Genomic DNA, 27715 nt, shown 5'->3' on the forward strand with positions numbered 1-27715 from the left:
TGTGAATTTCACAATAAATAAATAAATAATTAATTAAATAAATAAATAAATACTTCCTTTCCCGCCAACTTCAGAGTTTGTTTGTTTGTTCTCTTGGGGGCCTTCCAGCAAATAAAAATCTTTCTTTATTACGAGGTAAGGACATGTTGCCACCAACAGATGCTGCCCGCTACTCCTTTGTGCATAACTAACATGCAAAAATATCACAAATTCCGAATTGTCAAAAAGGTTGAAGTAACACATTATGTGTTGCTTCTTTCAGTGCATATATATCCACGCCCTATTAAGAGGCTGCTGTCGCATGCCGAGTATACGGCTGTTGTTTATTTAAAAAGGCGGGTCAACAGCGGTTGACATCGAAGATAAGGTCTTCTTGGGCACATTAGTGAACCAAGTCACTTGTTGTTTAGACAGTACTATCCCCGTGATCTGCCCACAGTGTTCGTTGAGTAAAGCAACACTTCCGGTCCCGGCTATAGCCGCGCGTATAGATTTAACGACCGGATCCAGGTGGGTCTGATTCCGGCCTTTTTGCGCTAATTACGCATTATCACTGCTCCCAACATAGCTCTACGCTAACTTGCTCTTTTTCTTTTCTTGCTACAAATTGTCTAATTTGACGAGACGAAAGTGGCCAGGTACGGAGGTCCCTCGAACCACAGGTCGATCTGGTTTCCGAAAAAGACCTTGTCTTCCAAACAGCAGCAACGCTCATGTAGCTCTGCGCATAGGTGATATATGCAGTGCCAGGCATAGGCCAGGCACTGGTGTGCCTTTCGATCTCTGAAGAGGCGATTGTCTGACCTGTAAATGTCTGACAGGGAGAGATAAAGTCTTTGGGCGTCGGAAGAAAAGGCACTAGCTGCGAACATGCCTGTGGCATGGTCATTCGTTGCTTGTCAGGTTTTCCTTATCTAATTGGCTGACCAGAGGCAAGGAGCACGCATAAGCTGAGAGCGTATTGGTGGGGCCACGCCAGCACAGTGAAAGTAAATTATCTGATCAAGAGGACAGTGCCAGCGCCTGCGATTGGCCCGTTTTTTCTTGCTTAGCTTTCGATGTTTGGCAGAAAATCGCAGCGGCATGCAGCGGAAGAGTAAAAAGAGAGCTGAAACGGAGCCTCAGCGAAGAAAATTTGGCAAAACGATGTCGTGTACGTGCTGAAAGACCTCGACAAGGCTATACTGCCACGCATAAATTTTTAATGCACCCAAGCGAATCTGTCCTCCCCGGCAGCTCCGAGTAGCTAGTGCCAGAGCCATCGGCGGGCAGCCATCTTCTATTCATTTGGGAATGGGGCAGTTTCCGTCTATTCCTAAAAAAATCAGTTCTGTTCGGCTTATTAATGCATATTTAATGCGTTCACATCATCACTTTGACGCGGTCAGTTTTCGTGGTTTTGTGACGTCGCGTGACAGACAGGCGAAGTGGACGCAACCCGAAAACGTTTGACCAATTGCGGAGGGCTGATGGTGAAAAAGTGCAGAAACGGAAATTATTATTTTTCTTTAGTTCGGTCTAATCATGCATAATCAGTGTGCACACGTCAAATAAGATGAGGACCTTTGCTGTTGTCCTAACGTCGCAGGAGAGACAAGTGAAGGGCGATTGCCCGAAAAAAGTTTGACCAATCCTGGAGGGCTGACTGCAGAAATGGAATATGAAAATGTGCAATAACTTTACCTTATAGCGCCCCAGAATATCGCAGCGCATGCAGGGGTTTATTTCATTTATTTATTTATTCAAAATACCCCCAAAGGCCCTCATTACGAGGGTATTACATGGAGGGGGGGGGGGGGGGGGGCGATCACCGGCACTGGTAATAGTTTGTACATACTAAAAACAAGAGAATGTAACAGAAGTAATAATACAGTGAAATATAGGTAATATACAAGATTATTAGGTCACAATTATTACAGAGAAAGCATTAGTACATATTAGGAGAACATAAGTCAACTGCAATGAAAAACACCAACAAACATCGAAAACACGGTAAAAGTCCCAAAATATAATAATAAGATTTGTCGATAAGTCGTGAGCAAATTAAATGTTGAAACTTAGTCAAGTCTGGTTCCGTGGCAATGACTGATGGTAAGGCGTTCCATTCAGTTATTGTGCGTGTTAAGAACGAATATGCATAATGGGATGACTGGCAGTTAATGCATTTGACTTTGTATGGATGGTCACAGCGTGGAAAAATAATTGGTGGTGACTGAAAGAAATCATCGTGAAGTGATGGATGGCGATAAAGCTTATGCAAAAGTGCTAGGCGAGAAATTTTACGATGGACTGCTAAGTTGTCCAACTCGGCTTTATTTTTTAACGAGGTGACGCTGGTGTAACGTGAATAATCTGAAAATATAAATCGCGCAGCACGGTTCTGCAAGGCTTCGATGTTACTGATGATATAAGTTTGTTCGGGATCCCAGATGGCAGACGCGTATTCTAGTTTAAGACGGATTAATTTTGTCTATGCTAGTTTTTTAACATGCATTGGGGCTTCATTTAAGTTATATTCAATAAGCCCGAGAGTACGGTTTGAAGAGGCAAGGGTAAGACTAATATGATTATTCCATGATAAGTTAGACTGAAGATTGATGCCAAGGTACTTGTAAGTAGTGGCGAGTTCCACAGCGTTGTTATCAAGGGAGTATATAGGTGGTTGGAATTCGTGGCCTATTGGTGAAAGACATGAGATTAGTTTTGGAAATATTTAATGGCATTAACCAATGAGAACACCATGCACTTATTGCGTCCAGGTTAGTTTGTAGTAAGTGGCTATCAGTGTTACTTGTTACACATCGATAAACTACACAATCGTCTGCAAATAGTCTGATTTTGGATGACGCGCAACTGGGTAAATCATTAATATAAGTTAGAGAGAGTAAAGGTCCAAGTACGCTGCCTTGTGGAACGCCAGACGTAACATCAGCATAACATGAGTTGGAATTGTTAACTGATGTAAACTGTATTCTAGATGAGAGAAAATCGGTGATCCATGCAATTATAGTAGGGTGAATGTTAAGCTGTGAAACTTTAAGTAACAACCTATGGTGTGGAACACGGTCAAATGCCTTAGAAAAATCTAAAAATATTGCGTCAACTTGGAAACCGGCGTCTATTAGTGCATGTATGTCGTTAATAAATCCGGCAAGTTGGGTGTCGCATGAGTAGCCCTTGCGAAAGCCGTGCTGATGCTTAAAAATAATGTTATGGTCTTCAAGGAAGTTGATGACTTGACTGTATATGATATGTTCGAGTAACTTACAAATAGTGCTGGTTAAGGAGATGGGACGATAATTAAGGGGAGAAGCACGATCACCTGATTTGAAAATGGGTATTATTTTGGCGATGCGCCAGTCGTTAGGAATGCCACCAGTCGATCATCATCATCATCATCAGCCTGGTTACGCCCACTGCAGGGCAAAGGCCTCTCCCATACTTCTCCAACTACCCCGGTCATGTACTAATTGTGGCCATGTTGTCCCTGCAAACTTCTTAATCTCATCCGCCCACCTAACTTTCTGCCGCCCTCTGCTACGCTTCCCTTCCCTTGGAATCCATTCCGTAACTCTTAATGACCATCGGTTATCTTCCCTCCTCATTACGTGTCCTGCCCATGCCCATTTCTTTTTCTTGATTTCAACTAAGATATCATTAACTCGCGTTTGTTCTCTCACCTAATCTGCTCTTTTCTTATCCCTTAACGTTACACCTACCATTCTTCTTTCCATAACTCGTTGCGTCGTCCTCAATTTAAGTAGAACCCTTTTCGTAAGCCTCCAGGTTTCTGCCCCGTACGTGAGTACTGGTAAGACACAGCTGTTATAAACTTTTCTCTTGAGGGATAATGGCAACCTGCTGTTCATGATCTGAGAGTGCCTGCCAAACGCACCCCAGCCCATTCTTATTCTTCTGATTATTTCAGTCTCATGATCCGGATCTGCAGTCACTACCTGTCCTAAGTAGATGTATTCCCTTACCACTTCCAGTGCCTCACTTCCTATCGTAAACTGCTGTTCTCTTCCGAGACTGTTAAACATTACTTTAGGTTTCTGCAGATTAATTTTTAGACCCACCCTTCGGCTTTGCCTCTCCAGGTCAGTGAGCATGCATTGCAGTTGGTCCCCTGAGTTACAAAGCAAGGCAATATCATCAGCGAATCGCAAGTTACTAAGGTATTCTCTATTAACTCTTATCCCCAATTCTTCCCAATCCAGGTCTCTGAATACCTCCTGTAAACACGCTGTGAATAGCATTGGAGAGATCGTATCTCCCTGCCTGACGCCTGTCTTTATTGAGATTTCGTTGCTTTCTTTATGGAGGACTACAGTGGCTGTGGAGCCGCTATAGATATCATTCAGTATTTTTACATACGGCTCGTCTACACCCTGATTCCGCAATGCCTCCATGACTGCTGAGGTTTCGACAGAATCAAACGCTTTGTCGTAATCAATGAAAGCTATATATAAAGGTTAGTTATATTCCGCACATTTTTCTATCGCCTAATTGACCATGTGAATATGGTCTATTGTTGAGTAGCCTTTACGGAATCCTGCCTGGTCCTTTGGTTGACGGAAGTCTAAGGTGTTCCTGATTCTATTTGCAATTACCTTAGTAAATACTTTGTAGGCAACAGACAGATATAGCTGATCGGTCTATAATTCTTCAAGTCTTTGGCGTCCCCTTTCTTATGGATTAGGATTATATTAGCGTTTTTCTAAGATTCTGGTACGCTCGAAGTCATGAGGCATTGCGTATACAGGGTGGCCAGTTTTTCTAGAACAATCTGCCCACCATCCTTCAACAAATCTGCTGTTACCTGATCCTCCCCAGCTGCCTTCCCCCTTTGCATAGCTCCCAAGGCTTTCTTTACTTCTTCCGGCGTTACCTGTGGGATTTCGAATTCTTCTAGACTATTCTCTCTTCCATTATCGTCGTGGGTGCCACTGGTAGTGTATAAATCTCTATAGAGCTCTTCAGCCACTTGAACTATCTCATCCATATTAGTAATAATATTGCCGGCTTTGTCTCTTAAGAGGAAGCTTTAGCTCGGGCCCAACTCCGACGCGGCCTATTCAAATACATGTAAAACGCAAAAACGTTTTTATGAGATAACCCCTGGACCGATTTTGATGAAATTTGTTGCATTTGAAAGAGAAAGTCAAATTCTAGTGACTGTTGGAAGCTGAATTTCGATTTAGGGCTTGAAGTTTCTTAAATCGATTTTCAAATATTTGACCGTTTGAAAAAAATGGAAGCACGAAGTTTACAAATTCATAGCTCTGCATCAAGAACTGATATCGCGGTTCTGTAAACGGCATCCATTAGATCATTCAAAGCGGACAAATTCAATATGTCATTTTACATCTTACGTGAATTTGTTACGTCGCTTACAACGGTTTTGCAAAAGTTGTATTTCCCTATGATTAAATATTTTTTATATTCATGTGTAACACATCAATTTTGTCCGCTTTATATGTGCTATTAGATGCAATTCACAGAATTGTATTATCATGTTTAGTGGTTGAGTTACAGGGTTGTAAACTTGATAGTTTCGTTTTTCGAAAATTTTCGGTTATTGGCAATTTTTAATAAAAAATTCACGACCTAACTCAAAAATTCGAAACCAACAGTCACTAGATTTTAAGTTTGTCTTTTAAATGCAACAAACCTCGTCAAATTTGGTGCAGTGGTTGCCGAGAAAAACGAATTCTCCTTTTACATGTATTTAGATAGGAGCACTCGAGCTAAAGCTTCCTCTTAACGCATGCATCTGATTCTTGCCAATTCCTAGTTTCTTCTTCACTGCTTTTAGGCTTCCTCCGTTCCTGAGAGCATGTTCAATTCTATCCATATTATACTTTCTTATGTCAGCTGTCTTAAGCTTGTTGATTAACTTCGAAAGCTCTGCCAGTTCTATTCTAGCTGTAGTCGATAGTGACTGGGATAGTGACACCAGTCGATAGTGACTGGGAAAATAGTGCGGTTAACATAGAACAAATACTATGCGATGCATTCTTTAAAATTTTGTTATTGAAACCTAGATGGTCGGCACTAGTCGACATTTTAAGATTGGTTAGTAGAGATAAAACACCAGCCTCACTGATGACTACCTCATGCATTGCGATTCCCACTAATATCTTTAAAGTTGGCAATGAGTTAACGTTTTCATTAGTGAAAATTGTTACAAACGTATCATTGAGAAGTTGAGCGCAATCTGAATCAGGGATAGGGACACCATAAGAATCAGTAAGAATGATGTCAGTGCGAATTGCAGGGTTCACCACACACCAGAAGTGACAAGTATTATTTTTTAGCATGAATAGTAAATCATGAGAAAAAAAGTTATGGCGAGTAGATTTTAGCAATGCCTTATAAGCCTTTTCACACACTTTGTGTTTATCATGGGCACTCGCTAGACCAGTCAGCTTTGCCTGCCTGTAAAGTCTCTTCTTTTTGTTATTAAGCCGCCGAAGCTTGTTGGTAAACCAAGGAGAACTGCTTTTGCAGGAAATGGATAACATAGGAATGTAAATGTCAATGAGTGAACTGAGGGTGCCTTTAAAGAGGACCCAATTCTATTCAATGGAACGTGGTTGAGAATCATGCAGAAACTGACCTGGAAATGTTGTTAATTCATTGTTAATTGCATCGAAATTGGCTTTGCCGTAACACCTTATTTTCTTTTTGGTAATTATTCTTTTGCTCACGCAAAAGTTAATGCATCCAGTTATAACATCATGGTCAGCGATGTCTGCTTCATGAGTTATGTCGGAAAATATATCAGGATTATTAGTTAAAACTCAGTCTAGTATATTGGCAGAAGTTTCCGTGGATCGTGTTGGTTGACTGATAAGTTGGGTTAATGAAAAGTCAAGACAAGTGCTGAGAAAGGTATGTGCGGTCGCATCCGTGGCCGATACGGAGAGCGTCGACCAATCGATATTTGGAAAATTGAAATCGCCAAATATGATAATTGCCGACCTCGGAAAAAGCGCGTACACCTCGCTCAGCACTCGATGATACTCATCAGAAAACGCGCCAGACATGACGGGTGGACGGTAAAAAACGCCAATGATAACACCAAATGCAGCACCCTTCAAGGAAATCTAAATACATTCAAGAAAAGAATCGATAATGATGGGTGCGGCAACGAATTCTTCCTTTATCGCGATGAGCACACCGCCCCCTCTACGCTGTTTGTTGCCTATCACATCGAAAAAACTTGAAAGTGGATTCACTCATAAAGATGCTGTTATCGTCTATGGTGTTGTTAAGCCAGGCCTCGGTAAGTAACACTAAAGAAGCCTGGAATGAATCGATGAGCGATGAGAGTGCAATACCATTAGCGACAACACTTCTAGCGTTGGTGTATAAAAAAAGAATGTTGTTATCAGTGCTACAGTGCAATTTTACGGGTGAGCTAGTAGATGAACCTGAGCTTAATGAAACAAAGGAGGAGGAACATCATTCATCCCTGCGCCGGGAAACAAGAACAGCCTGGCCTTCATTGGTGTTCCACTAGTAAACGTCATTGTTCAAATGCAGTTTGTTGAAAACGAGACGCACTCGATCTCCGTCTTTCTTCATAGTTCGTGAGAACTGGAGAAGTTTCCGTCGCTTTTCGCAAACTGCTTCCGAGTAATCTCGCGAGATGCTCAAGTTAGTGTTCTTCAACTTATGGCCGCGGCTCAGAACCAGTTCAACTTCCTTCTCATTGAAAAATTTTGCTATGATAGGCCGCTTCTTCTCAGACGAAAAGCGGCCCACACTATGTGCTCTCGAGATTGACGTCACGGTAAGCCCAAGTTTTTCAGTACAGAAATTACTTACGAGTCGTTCGGACTCTTCCCAAGTTTCAGACTTCGCCGAATCTGTTAAGCCATAAAAGAGAACGCTAGACCGCCTAGAGCGATTTTCCAGGTCGTCAATTTTTTCCTGTACGCCTACGAGACCGTTGTCACTGTTCACGATGGACTGAGCACATGGGGACGCTGCAAATTTCTGCTCTAGATCAAGGACACGCTTTGTCAGTTTTTCTAAATCATTCTTTAGCTCTACGTGCATTTGAAGCACCTTGTTCACAGATTCTTGAAGCACTGAATTACTAGCTTCAACACGCAAGATGGAGCCAGCCACATGGTCTAGCTTTTCCTCTTGAGCCTTGGTCATGGGTCGAGGGTTTAGCTCGACATCACCACCCAGAACAAGCAGGCACAACAGATACGATGCACACGCGCGAACACTTTTCAAAACATGAGGTGGCCTCGACACCGCTAAAAGACAGACATCATCGTCACGATAGGAATAAGCGTCATAGTAGCTAACCTGTATAAACATCAGCGGTGAGCGCAGGGTCGCAGTAGCGGGGCCGTGGCCCAGGGCGGCGTCGGAATGCGCGCACTTTTGTACTGCCCGCTCAGCTGACTCAGTCCCTCGTTGCCAGACGGAAAAAACTGCGGCGTCCAGAAGTGGCGGAGCATCGAGGAGAGGTGAAGTGGCGAAAAACGGTATTGATAGGCCGCAGTTTGTTGACGAAAATGCGCCGAGCCAGGGGGAGCTTGTATCGTTGGGCTATTCACGCATGGGTGCCATCGGGACCGGCCGCATCGAAGAAACGGACCATGGACGGCCCAAGAAAATCAGCAACAGAACCTGTACAAACATCATCGCTCACCGCTGATGTTCCAGGGATGTTCCAGGGATGTTCCAGGGATGTTCCAGGGACAGCAAGTGGGAATTGACGTAATTGACGAATATTCATCTTCGACGAGCGCGCGGAATGACGAATGCAGTTGTGCAGCTGCTGGCGTTCTGTACATACATCTACAGCAGGCATATATATAGTATTGCTTCTCCAGTACCTGTCTGGGCCAAAGCAAAGAGGGCGGTGCTGGCGATGTGTAAGATGCGAGGCTGGGACAAAGAAAAAGAAACGTTTATGATGCTTCTCACAGGTCAAAGCAGGTGGTCTAGTCAGAAAGCTCCTAATCCAGACGAGGGTGTTTAAACTATATATGTGGCGGGGACGGCGTCAGAATACGGGAACAGTGCGCAGACATTCCTCATAAGGTGCATCTCGCGCGCGGCTCTGCGGCTGTATGGTCGCGAAGGGACCGTATATTGCGCAGCCGCACTCCGACGTAAATACGTGTTCGGGAATGACCCGCCGTGGTTGCTCAGTGGCTATGGTGTTGGGCTGCTGAGCACGAGGTCGCGGGATCGAATCCCGGCCACGGCGGCCGCATTTTGATGGGGGTGAAATGCGAAAACACCCGTGTACTTAGATTTAGGTGCACGTTAAAGAACCCCAGGTGGTCGAAATTTCTGGAGTCCTCCACTACGGCGTGCCTCATAATCAGAAAGTGGTTTTGGCACGTAAAACACCATAATTAACTTTTTTTTCGGGAATGGTCTTTCGGCCAGCCTCACTGCGCGGCGCATGCGGACCGGCATCGGATTCGACTGTGTCCGTCGTTCACGTTGCCCGAACACATCGGTTCCACCCTATATTGAAGCGCTCATAATTTATGCACTCGGTAGAGCGCCTCCACTGCTGGGATATGCGCGTCAGCGTGGTCCCCTATACGTTACTAATGTCGAGGGAGAACGATTCCAACGATGCACGATATATGGGGACTCTGGTGCCTGCCTTAAGTGCCCGCTACCAAGCACACAAAGCGGCCGCATCATCCCGATAGAACTTAGGAAATACTGCTACCTGCGAGAGTCTAAGAGGTCTATAGAACCTCAGACGACCGCAAACCGCAGGCCTTAATATGGGCCTTAAGCTTAACCACCAAATAACTCTTCAGCTGACCGTATACGGTTTCAGAGCAGTGCATTTAGCTTTAGGAGCCCGGTCGCGATCGGCATTCACACTGCGCGCTTTAATGCTCTGTGTCATTTTTGAATTCAAGACAAATGGGTTGCGCGTCCCTTCATATATCATGTATACCTGCAACTATCGCTACGTGATATGTTTAAAAGAATATTTTGAAAAAACTGTGCAAGATATGATTATAAAGCCTACGATGATCGGTCGTCACATGCCTGATGAGTGAACACTGTAAGTCTTATAATCGTAGCTTGCACCATGGTTTTATTTACTTATTTTTATGTTATTTTATCAGCTTGGCTAAGGTTAGCCGGGACACACTATATATGTGTGCCAGCATTGCGCCTCCCAATCTCCTTGCCTGCCGTTACTGCGACTCTATACAGCTGCGTAAGAGGAGAACGTCCACTCAAAACTACCGCAGAAAATGTTTACGGGAACTTACTGAAATAACCAATATAGTTAACGCAGGAGCAGGAGGAAATAAACAGAGAAGGCAGGGATGTTAACCAGTAATGCGTCTGATTGGCTACCCTACTCGGGGGGACAGGAAAGAGAAAATAAAAAGATGACATAGAGAGAGGGAGGGGAGGGGGAGGAAAGCCGCGGTGAGCTCGCGCACGCACGCGGAGCGCCATGTGGAAGGTGATGCGTGGACGAAGTTATAAGTGTGTGGGGCAATTATGGGCATTGTAGGAAATTATCACAAGTTTCTTGGATTGCGAAGCGCTAAATAGTATCTTCAACAGCGTGTTTTTAACGTGTTTAGCGTGTTATTACATATAACGATGGTCTAGAATCCGACAACATTGATCGCTTCAGGTAGCATATGTGGGTTTATTGACCAGTTGCCTTCACCCACTGTACTAGTGACGCCTGCGGCAGAAATGATATTCCACACCCGCCGTCGAGGTTTGTGAGTGGGTGGCGCTAGATAACACTCCCAGGGGCAGTTCTAGTAGTAAAATATAAATGCCCAAGAAAGTGGATGGCAAAACTCAGTTGGTAGATCATCGCACGCGTAATGCGAAGACGTGGGATCGTTCCCCACCGGCGGCAAGTTGTTTTTTCATCCACTTTCATTTCCATTAATTTATCATTTCTTTAATTCAGTTATTAACTGCAAGTAATTTCCCCTATGTTTGCCTTGGTGTCCAATGTTTGTTGGCTTCTGATGCTATGATAATAAAAATTGTGCCCCTCGGCTAACCTCCTTCCTTCTCGTATATATATATATATATATATATATATATATATATATATATATATATATATATATATATATATATATATATATATATATATATATATAGTAATGTTTAACAGTCTCGGAAGAGAACAGCAATTTACAATAGGTAGCGAGGCACTGGAAGTGGTAAGGGAATACATCTACTTAGGGCAGGTAGTGACGGCGGATCCGGATCATGAGACGGAAATAATCAGAAAAATAAGAATGGGCTGGGGTGCGTTTGGCAGGCATTCTCAGATCATGAACAGCAGGTTGCCATTATCCCTCAAGAGAAAAGTGTATAATAGCTGTGTCTTACCAGTACTCACCTACGGGGCAGAAACCTGGAGGCTTACGAAAAGGGTTCTACTTAAATTGAGGACGACGCAACGAGCTATGGAAAGAAGAATGATGGGTGTAACGTTATAACGTTAAGGGATAAGAAAAGAGCAGACTGGGTGAGGGAACAAACGCGAGTTAATGACATCTTAGTTGAAATCAAGAAAAAGAAATGGGCATTGGCAGGACATGTAATGAGGAGGGAAGATAACCGATGGTCATTAAGGGTTACGGAATTAATTCCAAGGGAAGGGAAGCCTAGCAGGGGGCGGCAGAAGGTTAGGTGGGCGGATGAGATAAAGAAGTTTGCAGGGACGACATGGCCACAATTAGTACATGACCGGGGCTGTTGGAGAAGTATGGGAGTGGCCTTTGCCCTGCAGTGGGCGTAACCAGGCTGATGATGATGATATATATATATATATATATATATATATATATATATATATATATACACGTTATGACGGTTTTAGACAGCTGGCCCGCAGGCTTGATGAGGGCGCAAATGTACGCTGCTGGCCGAGCGCTGCCGAGGAATAAACCGCGCGACACATCACTATGTCCGTGTATTTCTTTTTGAAGCTCATAAAAAGCAATGAAACAAAAAAAAAAGACCCGCTGCGCACCGCGGCGACCGTTTTGTCTCAAGGGCGCACGGGTACAGGGCGCTGTGGTTCCCTTCTCGAGCTGCATGGTTGGACAAGTCTGCCTGGGTTATTTCTTTCTCCTTTGATGACCGAATCCACAAAACTCTTTGTACGTAAGTGTTGTTTGCCAATGGCCGGCCGCTGGCGTTAATAATGTGTCCTGCGTTAGGATTGGCTGGAATTCGCTTTTAATAACAATTCTAGCGCAAGGGCGTTTTTTTTTTGTTTTTTTTAACGGGCCCTGTATTTCTTTCTCTTTGTCTCTCTTCTCTTCCATATAAACCGAGTTTTTCCTGGTTAACCTTCAGTGACGGCAGTGCCTTTTCGGGAGCTTGAACGCCTGCACAGCTTTTTTCGGGATATGCAGAAGACCACTGTACGTGACAGTCCCGCGTGGCATTTTACAATTAGCGCAATTACTATGTGATTGTTTCTAGGAACCTTTGAAGTGTTGTCATTAACATAGTGACCAGCGTGGGAAGGCATATGAACGGAAATAGCCGTCGGTTGATTCGTCAATTTCTAAAGCAAAGAGCCACTTGACGCTCACTGACAACCATACCGGGCACAAAAAGCAACAGAGCCGCTTCGTTAGGTGCAGCGCCTTGGCCCGGTCGCGCGGCGTGCCGCGCACCCGATCGCCCGCGGCGACGAAGCGTCGCCAGTCAGGCAGCGAGCCTGGCACAGCTGGAGAGCCGTAAAACGCGGGACGTGAGGCTGTGCGATGCTGCCGAACAAAGACACCTCGCAGAACAGCTTGTGGTCATCAGGGAAACGGGCTATCCCGGGCGGCGGCAATTACGCACCCGTGAGAATTCGCCTTTCGACGAGAAAGGCGAAAGGGACACCATCGCGGCAGAGTTGTAGGGACGCGGTGGCCTACTGTGGACGCTGGTGAAAGGAAGAGGGCCCAAGCGTTGAAAACGAAGAATCAGGGGAAGCAGACATGGAGGTCGAGGTGATTGTAGACGGGGCTAAGGAGACCGCAGAGCGCCGACGACGGTGGGGATCTAGGCAACGTCGGCCGCGTCAAAAGTCTCATAGCCCATCCATGAACATACGATAGCTCGTTCCTAGAAACCAAGGCGTTTCGTCTCAGCCAGCCGCCAGCAGGATGCACCAGCATCTGCGCCATCCCTAAAGGGGTGTTTACCCCTGAGGATAATTCGCACTTTTTATCCGTGGTCAATAGGCATCATGTGACGCAGTACCACAGCGCCTTCTCCATAATTCCTTTCCTTAGTTGTGCGGACTTCCGCGCACGGAAATTTCATTGATGCGGGCAGGCATACTTTAATTTATGTCCAGGGACATGGTAGGCCCGTGCCTCATTTGCGTGTTCTTTTGGTCTCTCAGAGACTGAAAAGCCTACAGACATGTCAGTCCACGTCTAATGTCGTACATGTGGTTGGCACAGATATCAGTGATGGCGCATACGTAGAATTGTCTGAAATTTATACCCCGTGGTCCGGCCATACGGCTCAGCAGAATTTGCCAATATCAGGGGCAATTCACGAAGCTTTTTGTTCGTGCTCTTTGCCATTACTCGGCCGCCGTAGTTAATAATATGTCCAGCATCAGGATTGCCTGAAATGTTCGCTTCCGAACAATTAACGTAACAGATTGCTGTGAGTACGAGCCCAGCTATTCTTGCCCCCTATTCAGAAAAGAAAAGGTGCTTAGACAATACCTGCTCGTAACGTTAGATGTCAGCTAAACACAATGCTGGGCATATGACTAGCGAAAGCGGCCGACCAATGGCAAAGAGCACGAACGAAAAGATTCGTGAATTTGGCCCCTGTCGCTCCGGTGGCGATCTCACCAGAGGCCGAATTCACAAAGCTTTTGACTTGTAAGTGATGTTCGCCATCTGCCGCCAACATTCACTGATGATATATCCGACAGCACGATTTGCTGACATCGCCTCTACAAACAGTTTTTGCATAAGTATTTTCTCCAAGGCCTGTATTCACAAAAGAAAAATTCTGGCCCCAAAACTTGCTCATAAAAGCAGAGGCCCACCAATCCTGAATTTAGGCATTATTACCAAAGATGGCCTACCAATGGCGATGAGCACTTACGTACAAAAAGCTTTGTGAGCTCTACCCGTGTTGCGCGAGTCGGGCCACCTGTGGTTCTGCGTTCTTTTGATTCTGTTCTACAGCGTTTTTTCTTTCACTTTTTTTTTACTGTCGGTAGCTGGCGTGCTTGTTTGACATCGACGTTGTAAACACTTGTTTTAGTTCACTTTCGGCGCATGGTTTGTTCCCGAACGCCGCAATAGCCCCTTCTAAAGCTCCCCCGTGGGCTGCAGTATGTGTGAGTAAAATAAAAACGGGTGCCGTCTGGCATAAGGCACTTCTTTCAATTCACGTTTGCTTGGCCTATACAAGTCATAAAAATTGCGGGGTGGTCACGTGGTATTATAAACAGCTGACGCATGCGACAGTGAACCTGGTGTAGTGCTTACCAGCCGCAGTATGAAAGTATCATCAAAGTGAAGCGTTGGTTCGGGCTAGTTGGTTCCACACTACGTACTGCTTAAGCGCAGAATTTACAACAACCGCAAAGGGACACGAACAGGACAGGCGCCCACTTCCAACTAACGTTTAATGCCAGATGTCGTAAATATATACAGAAAAACAGACAAGAAGAAACAGAAAAGACAAGAATGAATATAACTAATCATTTGATCGCATCGTCTAACATGTGTGCGTTACTAAACAATTGTCCACCAACTGCCCTCAAGAAAACATATTTCTTTGGCAGATAACGAGAGAGACAGTGCAGCTGACGCACTCATAGTCATCACTCATCACTACTCATTATTGAAGCTTCAAAAGGCACTCTAGCACGCATTCTTGCAGAGTGCACAAAGCTCAAGAACCCCTCACCAATCCTACCCCCCCCTCTTCAGCCCCCCCCCCCCCCCCCCTGAGCGGTGGGAGACCTTGGTGTCCAGCCCCGACCTACCGACCCAGCTCGCGCTGGCGGCTAGGGGCCAGGAACTGCTGGACGCATATGGGACCTGAGAAGAAGGTTCCACCCCATCTGGTGCCAGCGCGCACCAACCTTTACTAAGGGCTCAGTATAAAAGTTGATTCTCTCTCTCTCTCTCTCCACAATCTCGCGCGTGCACCAATCTTTGTCTATAAATAAAACAGCATTGTTGTCAAGATACAGCTTGCACTTACAGTCTCGGCAGAGTAACGCCAGGTGTCTCTGTCCTCCCTTCTTCACGTTCCTGTCGTACTCCTTTAAGCGCTCGTTTAGGCGTCGTTCCGTCTGCCCTACGTATGTTTTGCCACACGATGGTCGTATCCGATGGACAACACCTCCGGTATATGTGACGAATTCTTCCTTGTGCTTTACTTTTCATCCCTTCTTTTGGCTTTTCACCGGTGATGTGATACTGCCCAACTTGGTATGCACAAAGATCAAGAAGATTGGGAAAAATGCCGGCCAGAAAGTCGCCATGTCAGCCCCGGACAAATTAGCCAAGTTGTGCAGTATGTCATCGCCGGTGAAAAGCCAAAAGAAGGGGTGCAAAGTAAAGCACAAGGAAGAATTCGTCACATGTGCCGGAGGTGTTGTCCATCGGATAAGACTATCGTGTGGCAAAATATACGTATGGCAGACGGAACGATGCCTAAACGAGTGGTTAAGGGAGCACGACAGGAACGTAAAAAGGGAGGACAGGGACACCTGACGTTACACTTCCCAGACTGTAAGTGCAAGCCATATCTTGACAACACTGCAGTATTGTTCAGATACAAAGATCGGTGCACGCGCGAGATCGTGGAAGCTCCAATAATGAGTAGTGATGATTATGAGTGCGTCAGCTCACCGTCTCTTTCGTTATCATCCAAAGAAATAAGTTTTATTCAGGGCAGTTGGTGACAATTGTTTAGTAACGCAAACATGTTAGACGATACGATCAAATGAGTAGTTATATTCATTCTTGTCTTTTCTGTTTCTTCTTGTCTGTTTTTGTTAATATATTTACGACATCTGGCATTAAACGTTAGTTGGAAGTTACCACCTGTCCCGTTCGTGTCCCTTTGTGCTTGTTGTAAATTCTGCGCTTAAACAGTACGTAGTATCATCAGAGGCTGGACGCATGTTGCATATGCCATTCTTTCCTTTTTCACCCAATAAGCTTGTATATATATTTGATGTAGGATAAACTTGGTACCTGCAGTTGCTTCTCTCAGAGCTCGCAGTGCCCTTCTCACCTTTTCTTTTCTATTATCCTGTCGTGCAAAGCTTTCAAAGAAAGCGGCTTCGACAATTGCACCGACCAGCGCATCCGTGGCCCCCTAACTCCGATTTCAAAGACGCTCCTTATATATATATATATATATATATATACCTGTAGTGATATGCTAGAGCGACAGAACGGACTAAGAAAAGAAGGATGAAGTGTCGGCGCCTCGGTGCCGGCGCCGCAGCCCTTTTCCCCTTGTTGCGACCGGGGTTCCGAAGATGTAGCATATTCTCTCCTTGTGGAGGAGCAAGGGAACGTGGGGCTGGGCCCGATATCCAAGACGTTTTACACACAAGATTATATTACATATTTACAAGAGATTCAAAGAAGTACAGCAAGATAAGTTCATGAAGAAGTTGTAGCAGCCGATGACTTCAGGCGTCAATCGCTCTTTTATCCCCTTCGTTTTGATTGTTCAGTTGCCTTCCCCCAATCCGGCGTCAGGAGAAGGATGACATAGGCCCCACCAATCCGGAGGGTAGTTGCCTTTTCCCTCCGAAGGGAGCTTTGTCCAAAACACACGCACATCACGGGGCACGAACAGGGGAGGGAGGAAAGCATACTGACCCCGTCTCCGGCGTGGAAGCGCCAGTGTGGGCGGATTACAGGTGAAGGACGTGGCCTCGCTAATTGACCAAACTTCTCCTAACAGAGGTACTCCACTGATGGCCATAAATCCTCCCAGCTAGTTGAGACTAATTTTGACTACGCCGTCGGCCCATTCCCATTATCGCAGTATCTGTGACCAATGGTTGTCGCAGGGTAAGCGGCCGATCACAACACCCTTTTCATCGATTCGCCTTTCAATAAACGCACCCCATCGTAACAGTTTTGGTGGAGGAGTGGAGTAAAACAACGCGCCCCCAATCAACGACGAGGAACCGACCGCAGAGGCGCAATCTGTGGAGCCGAATTCGCTGAAGTCGCTGAATTGCCGGTCTACCACCAGAGATGGTTACCGATAGCGGCAACCCGCCACCTTCTTCCAGCGTCCCATGGCAGCCCTACATCGAGCCACTGTAAGGATTGGGGGCTCAATCTCATCGCTCGAAACCCGTTGTCAAGATTGGAGTCGGGCATGAATTAGATGGTAGCTGGCCCATGCCGTCGTCCAACTTATCCGCGCTGAGGACGTTGTTGAAGGGAAGGACTCCTTCTCATCGAGAACGAGGAATATGGGTTTATTTACAGTATATATATAAGGACGTTGCAGTTCATCAGTCTAGCCTGACTGCGAGAGAAAGTACACTGAGCAGCCACACAACAGCGGTTTATAAACACTCGGTCGTCCCTGGATCCCAAGGTGAGGGAAACGTCCGACCAGTCATCGTAAACGAGTCGCCTCTCTGCGAGCGGGACACACACACTCACACACACACTTCTTTGCGCGAGGTTCACGGTCCCCAGCCGAGGCCAGACGGACTTCGTAGAACTCGGAGCTTACATCAGGAGAGGTGCCTTTTATTCCCTGAGACGACCCCGCAGCGCGGCCGGTTGCCCATTGCCTTGCGTCTTGAACGGCGCGTGGGAAGGGACCTCGAACTACGTCCCCCCGGGGACTCCCCTGTTCATAGCAGACCACGTCTGCGGTGGCGGGTTCAGGCGCAAAGCCTGCTTTGTCGAACTCATCTTGGCTCCTGCGACGGAGAGTCGAGGTCGCGGCTATTGTTGACGCCGTGAGGCTAGAGAGTTGCGGTGGCGTTCCACGAAAAGTTGACGCCGCTGTCGCAACTGCCTGGCAAAACTTGCACTTCAGCGGGCCGTTCTTAACAGCGCCTCCATGGCCCGGAAAATCTCGAATGTCCAGCGCTGACAACCGCTGTGCAGGAAGAGAACGGCTGGTGGCCAGGGGGTAATGCCTTGGCTCGCAGCGACCACTTGTGTAATGATGTCACCACCCCAAAATATCCAACAAGGACAGGAATTTGCAAAACGAACCCCACACCACGGCTCTGCGCCGAGATGACGTACCTTGGATCTCACTTTAGACCCGCCAGCCTTCACAGCAAACATAAGTGCAGAAACGAAAAATGCTGCATTTCTCTATGCCAATTTTTGAAGCAATATCGTGCTGACAAATTCAGCAATCATGGAGGGAATCCTGCTAAATGAGAGGGGATCTTCTTGGCTTAACAAAATTAACAATAGTAAACCTAAAATTTAGGCGGGACCCTTAAACGCAGAATTCAAATTAGCCCGCTCAAACCATCCGCATTGCTATGCAACTTTCCCTTTTTATATCTAACGGAGAAGTTGTACTCTTGGAGAGTGAGACTCCATCGGAGCAAGCGGCCATTTTTGTGTGACATTTGATTGAGCCACGTCAGAGGACAGTGGTCGGTCTCGAAGATGAACTTCGCTCCGTACAAGTAACACGACAACTTCTGGGTGGCCCAAACTAAACAAGCGCATTCCTTCTCTGAAGCGCTGTAGGCTTCCTCTCTTGCATTTAGTTTACGGCTGGCATAGAGGATAGGATGCTCCTCGTTATCGTCGCCGACCTGACTAAGTACCACGCCGGTACCTCTGTCGCTTGCCTCGCATTGAACTATGAATTCCTTTGTGTAGTCTGGCGCGCGAAGCACAGGACGAGAAACCAATAGCGTTTTCAAACTTTGGAAAGCGTTCTTTTTGTCCTTATCCCAGTGTACGCTACTCGGTGCTCCCTTTCGGAGGGCGTCCGTTAATGGACTCGCCATTTGCGAGCAATTCGGAATGTAACGTTGATAGTACTCCACAAGTCCCAAAAATGAACGAAGGCCTGTTTTCGTGCGCGGCTGAGAAAATTCTCCAATCGTAGCTATTTTCAGCTCGGCCAGCCGTCTCGTGCTTAGGCCGACAACATGGCCCAGATAAGTAACCTGTGAACAACCAAATCTACACTTTTCCGCTTTCATCGTTAAGCCGGCTTCCCTCAACCGTGAGAACACCTGTTTGAGATGCGATACGTGTTGTTCCCAGCTGTCCGAAAAGATTGCTACATCATCAAGATATGGCAAGGCGAACTCCTGCAAGTCTTTCAGGACAATATCCATTAAGTTAGAGAAGCTAAACGGCGCGTTCTTCAGCCAGAAGCTGAGTGCGAGAGGGCGAAAAGTGTCTACAGGTGAGATGAATGCGGCACCGCGGCTGGCACTTTCTGAAAGCGGAACTTGCCAGTATCCCTGCACGGGATCTATAGTTGAAATGTATTTAGCAGCGCTAACTCTTTCAATTCGTTCCTCAATGTTCGGTATCGGGTACAGCTGATCCCTAGTGATGGCATTTAACTTTCTGTAGTCAACACACGGACGAGGGTCCGTGTTAGGGGTGTTGCATCTGGAGGACAATACGAATTGCTGTCCCCCAGATTCTTGGACATTGCCGTTGGGTGCGGGAGTTGGCCGAGGTTGAGGAGGACTTTGAGATGAAAACTGGAGGTTTATTTACATTATTTACAGTGAGAGTACAAATAAATTAACAGTCATAAAGTCATTACGGGCCAGCAGCAACTCGGACGCTGCGGCCCGTGGCAAGAAGCTCGAAAGAGAGGAATGAAGGAATGCTCTCTTGCTGCTCCCGGTCTCCGGCATTAAACCTCCTTCGGTGTCTCGAAGTCACGTCACGTTCGGCCAATCGGCGAGCCCGCTCAGGTTTCGTCATTTTCGGCCAATGGTAGGCGCCCGTGCCAGTGTACGTCGCATTCTGCTCAGAGGGCCGCTCCTTGGGCTCCAATTGTCCTAGAAATTACTTGCCTGCGGTATTGCCTTCCTAGTCTGCAACTGCCATCTCAAAGGCGGACGGGGGGGATTGCTCCCAGGGCTTCACGGTGCATTACGGCCGTCGTTGCCTCACGGCTTGCAAGCGCCGTCACAATAGGCGGATGGGGGGAGACGGTTTGTCTTCGAGCGACCTTTTCAGAGCTGCAAAGCAGCTTCGCTCGGGACCCACGTTACCTGGAATCGTGGCGGGCTCCCCTTTCACTTACACCAAGAGTCAAGCAGAGGAACAATAGCTCCCCATGTGGCGCACGAGGGGGGGGGGGGGGACGTCAACTTGTTTGGACGTGGCGCGCCTCGGGAACGTGGTAGACGTGCTTCTGCGCCTCTTAATTAGGTGTGACGCGATTCGATGTGGTCTGGTGAACTCGAAGTAGGGTCAGGAAAATGTCCCGTATCTAACAGCTCCTCTTCGCCCCGGAAGTTCGGAATGGCCGGTGAAAGCAATTCGCTGGCCATGGGGAACGCTGAAAGAATATGTAGGGTACTGGTGTCGAGCCTTGTGTGACGAACTTCGGGATCCTGGGCCCTGGAGAACGTATGTCAAACAAACAAAACAACATAGCGCTGCACCACGTGTAAGCGCAGGCTCTTGACCCTTGACTCGCCAGGCCATTACTAAGTCAAATTGAACCCTGATTTTTTTCTTTCCCCAATTTTGATAAAGCAGTTCCAACCACCTTTCTAAACTGCCATCCATATCTCCCCGAATGCCGACAAGGCCAGAGTGATATTGTTGTTGCAAAACAAAGGGGAGAAAGTTAAACAATTAATGAAGACAGCCGAACATAACTTAAGCGGCCTAAATTCACCAGCAGCCTGTTCCTACCCTATCGCAGTGGTGCACTTATCGCAGGTACTGGTGCCACTGAACAGTCTGGTCAACTCTACAAGTACGCTATCACAAGCGCGCTAGCTTTGTGGTCCCTATTCCGAACACGTACTTGCGTCGCACGCAAACGTTCCAGCACGCTTACTCACGTGTCTTCTCTAGTCCATACAGGACACGTAGCTTAAACGAACAACTACACTTGCGTAACTTACGCACTCCGTAGAATCCTTAAAAAATGTGTATCCTAATAACTAGTTCCAAGCACGCTCATTAGGGAAGTCAGAATACGGCCGCCCTCAACACACACGAGCAACCCACTCATAAACCTGCTTCCTTCCGTCCACACAGGACACGCGCTAATGGACCTAAGAGTTCTCAGTGCAAATGATGCACTAACTGAAAACCTACGCGCCTAACCTTAGAAATTTCGAAAAAAAAAACACTTATAAAAAAAGGGTAACAATACACACGCGCATTACCATAGGCCTCTCAACGATAACCTTGACCTTCAGGTTGCTCACACACACAAAAAAGAGCCTATCTACTCATTAACTAACTTCTCGCGAGACTAAATGTTTGCATAAAACACCTCTTTCATACCTCGGAGCTTTTCAAACGAAAACATTAAGAAAGCTCATACCTTACTTATTCAAAGAAATTTTAGCCTCAAATCGCGAAAGTTATCCAATGCTCAAAAATAAAACAAAACAACACTTATTACTTTTACAGAAGCTCTCTCGGCCTCCCGTTCCAAACGCTTACGACTGACTCATACTTTTGAGCCGTACCCGAGGTGGTCGCGGTTCGAAAGCTATTCTGGCTACCCCGGAACAACACAAGGGTCGACGCACTAGCAGCTCCTTCAACACGTTACAGTTTCTGGCCAATTTACGTCCTGGCGCCACGCTTTCATTACTAACTCAACTGGCCGCGACGCGACTCCCTACCACCTCGTCTCGTCTTGCCACCTTGCGCTCCTTCGCACTACATGCTGCACTCCGGAAAGAACGACAGAACGACGAGGAACATAACTGCCCCGTGCACTTTGTCCACGTCCGTGCAGAACATGCTTCTCGGTCTCTTTTTGACTGGTGGCTCGAACGTGTTTGATGCGCCCACATCGTCAACGACGACCGCACCTTTCTTTTCGTCGCGCCCGGCCTTTCTGCGTCTGTCGCCGAATTTGGCTGCGCTACATTATTCACCGTCTTTCGGTCTTTACGGCGCTTCTTTCTACGGCGCTTTCTCTTTGAACTCGCTTTCATGCCGCTCTCTCGTGCCTCGTGCTGGCCGGTACACATCTCTTCGGCCCGGATCGGTCTCTTACACGCACAGTCCGAATGATCCTTAACTAAATCATCCCTCTCTTGGCTACCTAGACTGGCGGAGAGCTGCACCGATCCCTGAACAATGCAGTTGTCTTCTCTTGAGCTACGCAGCTCGCAATCCTGAGAGCTGCCCTCAACTGCATCGTCCAGCTGGCACTGCACTTCGGCACGCAGATCCGACTAGACAGTTATCTCGACATGGGTGCTCGCGTCTGTCGGGTCAGCGATATTCTGTGCCTCGTTAACTACCCTCGTTAACGTTACATGCGACGCACACGCGTGGTGACTGTGCCAATTCATTCACAGCTGGCCTAGCTGTCTCTACAGTGCTCTGTTGGCACAGCAGCTCGTCGCTTTCACTACGGCCTTTAACGACCTCTGTTGCCACTAAGCCATCGTTAGCGGCTAGTCCTTTCCGTTCACCTATGAATGTGCAGTCAATCTCACAGGCACTACTCTTCTCGTCGGCTTTTTGTGAAAATCCGCCAGATACTCCCTCATTTTTTTGCTCTGTACCACCAACAGAATTTTCAGACAGCCGTTGTCTTTGCGCCTTATCTGCTCAAAATATTGTATCTGTTTTTCCAATGCTGCCTTCTCTTTCTCGTGCTTTTGCTTACGTTCCTGACTCTCACGCTTACGCTCACGACGCTCACGCTCCCGTGGTTTTTGTATCACCTCCCAAGCAATCTCAATGCTTTCATCATCATTGCCACTATCTTGAATTCCCTTTATGATAGCTGGCATCTTCATCTGTTCGTCCGCCTCAACTCCCAAATCGTCGCACACCAATAACAAGTCTAACCTCGTCAACCTTCTAAGATCCATGGCCGCTGCCCCGACTGGTGGTTAGAACTGTTTTCCTTAATTAATTTGTGCAAACACACAATATGCAACAAATTCCCGATTCCTAGAACTATCAAAACAAACACAACAGTTAAAGTCTGGCGACTCAAAAGGAAAAAAACCACGCGCTCACTTACGGTTGCAGCACCCTGCCATCTGGTTCATCGGTCCACTGTTCCCGGTTCCTCAGGACTCTCTGGGTCGAAGGCTCGCTCTTCTTCGCTGTTCCCAGTTCCTCAGGACTACTTTGGACGAAGGATCTCTCTTATTCGCTGTTCCAAGTTCCTCGGGACTCCTTTCGACGAAGGCTCTTTCTTCTTCGCTGTTTCGGGTTCCTCAGGACTCTATGGGTCAAAGGCTCTTTCTTTTCGCTGTTCCCAGTTCCTTAGGATTTCTAAGGACGAAGGCTCTTTTCCGCTGTTCCGGGTTCCTCAGGACTCTCTGGGTCGAAGGCTCTTTCTTCTTCGTTGTTCTCAGTTCCTTAGGACTTCTCTGGACGAAGGTTCATCCGTAGCGCTGCCGCCAGTTGTTGGATCTTTGGACGAAGGTTCATAGGGGCGCCGACCTTGTGAAGCGGCCAGGACTCAAAACATAAAGACACCGGCCCACCGCCAATCCCTCTGAGATATAGAGAAACAAAGTTTTTCCATTCCATTCCATTCCCTAGCGCTGCCACCAGTTGTTGGATATGGAGGGCAATACGAATTGCTGTACCCCAAATTTTGGGACCTTGCCGTTGGGTGCGGGAGTTGGCCAAGGTTGAGGAGGACTTTGAGATGAAAACTGGAGGGTTATTTACATTATTTACAGTCAGAGTACACAGAAATTAAGTCATAAAGTCATTACAGGCCAGCAGCAACTCGGACGCTGCGGCCCGTGGCATAAAACTCGAAAAAGCAGAATGAAGGAATGCTCTCTTGCTGCTCCCGGTCTCTGGCTTTTAACGCCTTCGGTGTCTCGAAGTCACATCACGTTCGGCCAATCGGCGAGCCCGCTCAGGTGGCGTCATTTTCGGCCAATCGGTGAGCCCGCTCCGGTGTCGTCATTTTCGGCCAATGGTAGGCGCCCGTGCGAGTGTACGTCACATTCGGCTCAGAGGGTCGTTCCTTGGGCTCCAATTGTCCGAGGAATCGTCTGCGGTATTGCCTTCCTAGTCTGCAACTGCCATCACAAAGGCGGACGGGGGGGATTGCTCCCAGGGCTTCACGGTGCATTACGGCCGTCGTTAGGCGGATGGGGGGAGACGGTTTGTCTTCGAGCGACCTTTTCAGAGCTGAAAAGCAGCTTCGCTCTGGACCCAGGTTACCTGGAATCGTGGCGGGCTCCCCTTTCACTTACAGGAAGAGTCAAGCAGAGGGACAATAGCTCCCCATGCGGCGCACGAGGTGGGGGAAGTCAACTTGTTTTGACGTGCCGCGCTGGGGGAACGTGGTAGACGTGCTTCTGCTCCCCTTAATTATGTGTGACGCGATTCGATGTGGTCTGGTGAACTCGAAGTAGGCTCAGGAAAAGGTCCCGTATCTAACAGGGGTTTCTTCCAGTATTAGCGCTGACGGGTAGTCACTCTCAGCGGGCTCAATAACTCCCAACTCTAGCATGCGCTGTAGCTCTGCCTCCATAATTTCTCTCTGTCTTGGAGACACCCTGTAAGGCTTTGATCTTACGGGTTCGGTTGATGTCAGCTCTATTTCATGCGTTATTAGTTCCTTTCTACCCAGCCGATCGCTGAATCTGTCGAGATATTCCCCTAACACCCCTTTTAGCTCATCTAGCTGCTCGGATCTTAGAGCGTGCGAGCTTACCGAATGTTCTACTACTTCCTCTAGGCCGATTTCAGAGTTGGAGGTCGTCCTATACTCCTTAAACTTGGTACTAGTGCCATCCTGCTCTTTGATAGTATAGTTAACGACTCCGCTCGCTCTATATACGGCTTTATCGAATTGCAGTGATATATCCTCACCTCCTTCCTGCGACCGGGCATTTTCAGAGCATAGTTAGTATCTGAAAGTTTGTGCAACACTTTAACGGGCCCGTCCCAGTGAATTTCAAGCTTGTACTTTCTTGAAGGTTTGAGGATCATTTCCTGGTCTCCGGCGTTAAACGTTCGAAGCCTCGCAATCTTGTCGTAATAGAATTTGGCGTTCTTTTGAGCTACTCCCATGTTCTTTCCGACTAGTTTTTGGGTTGCGCTTAGCCGTTCCAGCAAATTTAGCACGTATTCAACCACTGTTGGACTCTCCCCTCTTTCCTCCCACATCTCTCTTAACATTCTCAGTGGAGAACGGAGTGTCCTCCCATACACTAGTTCTGCTGGCGAGAACCCTGTAGCCTCATGTGGAACCGTTCGCAAAGCAAACAAAGTTGCCGGCAGACAGTTCTCCCAGTCCTCCTTGTGCTCGTAACAGAGCGCACGCAAAACTCGCTTAAGCACTGAATGCCACCTCTCTACACTGTTTGACTGAGCGTGATAGACGGAACTGTGTATCAACTTTACCCCGCACTTTTGCAAGAATGTGGAAGTCAGTGCGCTGGTGAATACTGATCCTTGATCCGCCTGAATTTCGGCTGGAAACCCAACTCGTGCATATACTGTCAAAAGCGCGTCTACTACTTCGGTGGAGCTGAGCTCTTTCAGAGGGATTGCTTCTGGAAACTTTGTAGCCGGACACAGCATGGTAAACAAGTACCTGTAACCCGATTTTGTTTTTGGTAGAGGCCCTACCGTGTCTATCACAAGTCGTCTGAAAGGTTCTGTTATTAAGGGCATTGCCTTTAGTCGACCTTTCCATGTCTCTCCTGGTTTACCCGAGCGCTGGCAGGCGTCGCATGATCTTACAAAATTTTCTGCGTCTTTTAAACAACCAGGCCAGTAGGATTCCATAAGCAATCTCTCCTTTGATTTGTTTATGCCTAGGTGGCCGGACCACCCATTTCCATGACAGAGACTCAAAAGGTCCTCCCTGTACTTAGTAGGTACGACAAACTGATCTAAAATCCTACCCTTTCAATCTCTGTAGTGCCGATACAACAATCCTCCTCTCTCATGTATCGTCACGTTGCGCCTAGCAATGCCTTCTTTAGCTGTGTGATGTAATTTAGCTAAGCTCTCATCATTCTTTTGCTCGGCTGCCAGTGACTTTCTATCCACACGTAAGAGCTGGTCAAAGTTTTTTGAGGCCGGTGATAATAACGACCCTGTCTCGCTTGCGATTAGGTCAGCTTGCTTTTCCTGCAGGCTTGAAATTTGACACTCTAGTGATACGCTCTCATAGAGCTTGTCAGCTGGCAGGCTTTCCTCAACAGGTTTTTTGTCCCTCGGGCCTAGCTCGGATTCGGGTATTGAAGTTATCCCCTTTTCTGCTTCCGCTGGAGCAGCTTGTGCATTTTCAGCCGAAAGCGACGCGATTTTACGAGCTTGGCCTCGGGTCAATGCCTGTACTATGCCCTCTCCCAGTTTAAGCCCTTTTTCACGAAGTAACCGATTTGAACGATTCGAAAAAATGTAAGGGTACTGCAGTGACAAAAATTTGGAAACTGCAGCCTCGGTCACTAGCTCCCCGAATGGCCCACTGATTTTGACTTTGGCCATGGGCAGACACACGCTGCGTTCTTCTACAACCTGTTTGATCCATGCTACTTCTCCGGTGAAGTCATCTACCGTCACGTAAGACGGATGGACAATGTCCATCGTGCGGGCACTGCCTCTTAGCACCCTGCATGGTTTGCCATTAACTTGAAGGTCGTGAAGATATGGGCTTAAAAGTTCCGTATTCTCGTCTTTTTCATCCACGTAGGAGAAAAGTACCCTAGGCTTCCCGCACTTTACAGCTATATGTCCCAGTTTGGGGCATTTATAACAGCGGATTGGTCTGAAAGATTCCAATTTTCTTTTCTGCTCTTTTGGTACTGTTTCCCCGTTTGATTTCTCCTCGCTCTTTTCTGAGGGCTTTTCCTCCCCGTCTACATGCTCCGTTCGTCTAGTCTGCGAACCCTTTTTGAGCGCAAATGGTTTCCGTGGTCCATTTCGACCGTCCCAATTTCCGTCCTCGGCGTTCAGCGTTCTACGCGTTGCGTACTCTTCGGCTAATTCAGCCGCCCTTTCCACGATGTTTACATTCCCTCTGTCTTGCACCCACAGCTTCACAGATGGTGGGATGCTTTTGTAAAACTGCTCTAGACACATGCATTCAATGATCCTGTCTCTGCTGTCGTACGCTTCCGCGCTTTTCAGCCACTCGACTAGGTTGGCCTTTAAGCCGTATGCAAACTCCGGATACCCCTCGCTATCTTTCTTGCCTGTGCTTCTAAATCTTTGCTGAAAAGCTTCGGCTGAAAGGCGTACTTTTTCAAAAGACTAGCCTTAACCTTTGCATAATCATATGCATCTTGCGCACTGAGTCTGGCGATTATTTTTGCAGCCTCACATGGCAACATAGACAGCAACCGCTGTGGCCATGTACTCGGACCGAAGTTCATCCTCTCGAAAGTCCTTTCAAAATTTCCAAGGAACAAGCCTATGTCCTTCCCGACCTCAAATGGCTTTAGCAGCCCGTCCATGCGGTATGATTCTGCCTCATTTGATAGCCCCAGAGCCCCTTCACTTCCTTGAGACAACTCCAACGTTTGCTT

The 27715-nt window shown here is 47.2% G+C and overlaps 1 pseudogene; it reads right to left on the minus strand.

The window, feature by feature from the left end:
• Positions 1-611: 611 nt before the first annotated feature.
• On the minus strand, positions 612-26774 carry LOC126547216 (uncharacterized; annotated as a pseudogene).
• Between the last annotated feature and the right edge of the window lie 941 nt (positions 26775-27715).

The sequence above is a fragment of the Dermacentor andersoni genome, chromosome 1 (assembly GCF_023375885.2).
Source record: "Dermacentor andersoni chromosome 1, qqDerAnde1_hic_scaffold, whole genome shotgun sequence".
Taxonomy (NCBI): Eukaryota; Metazoa; Arthropoda; class Arachnida; order Ixodida; family Ixodidae; genus Dermacentor; species Dermacentor andersoni.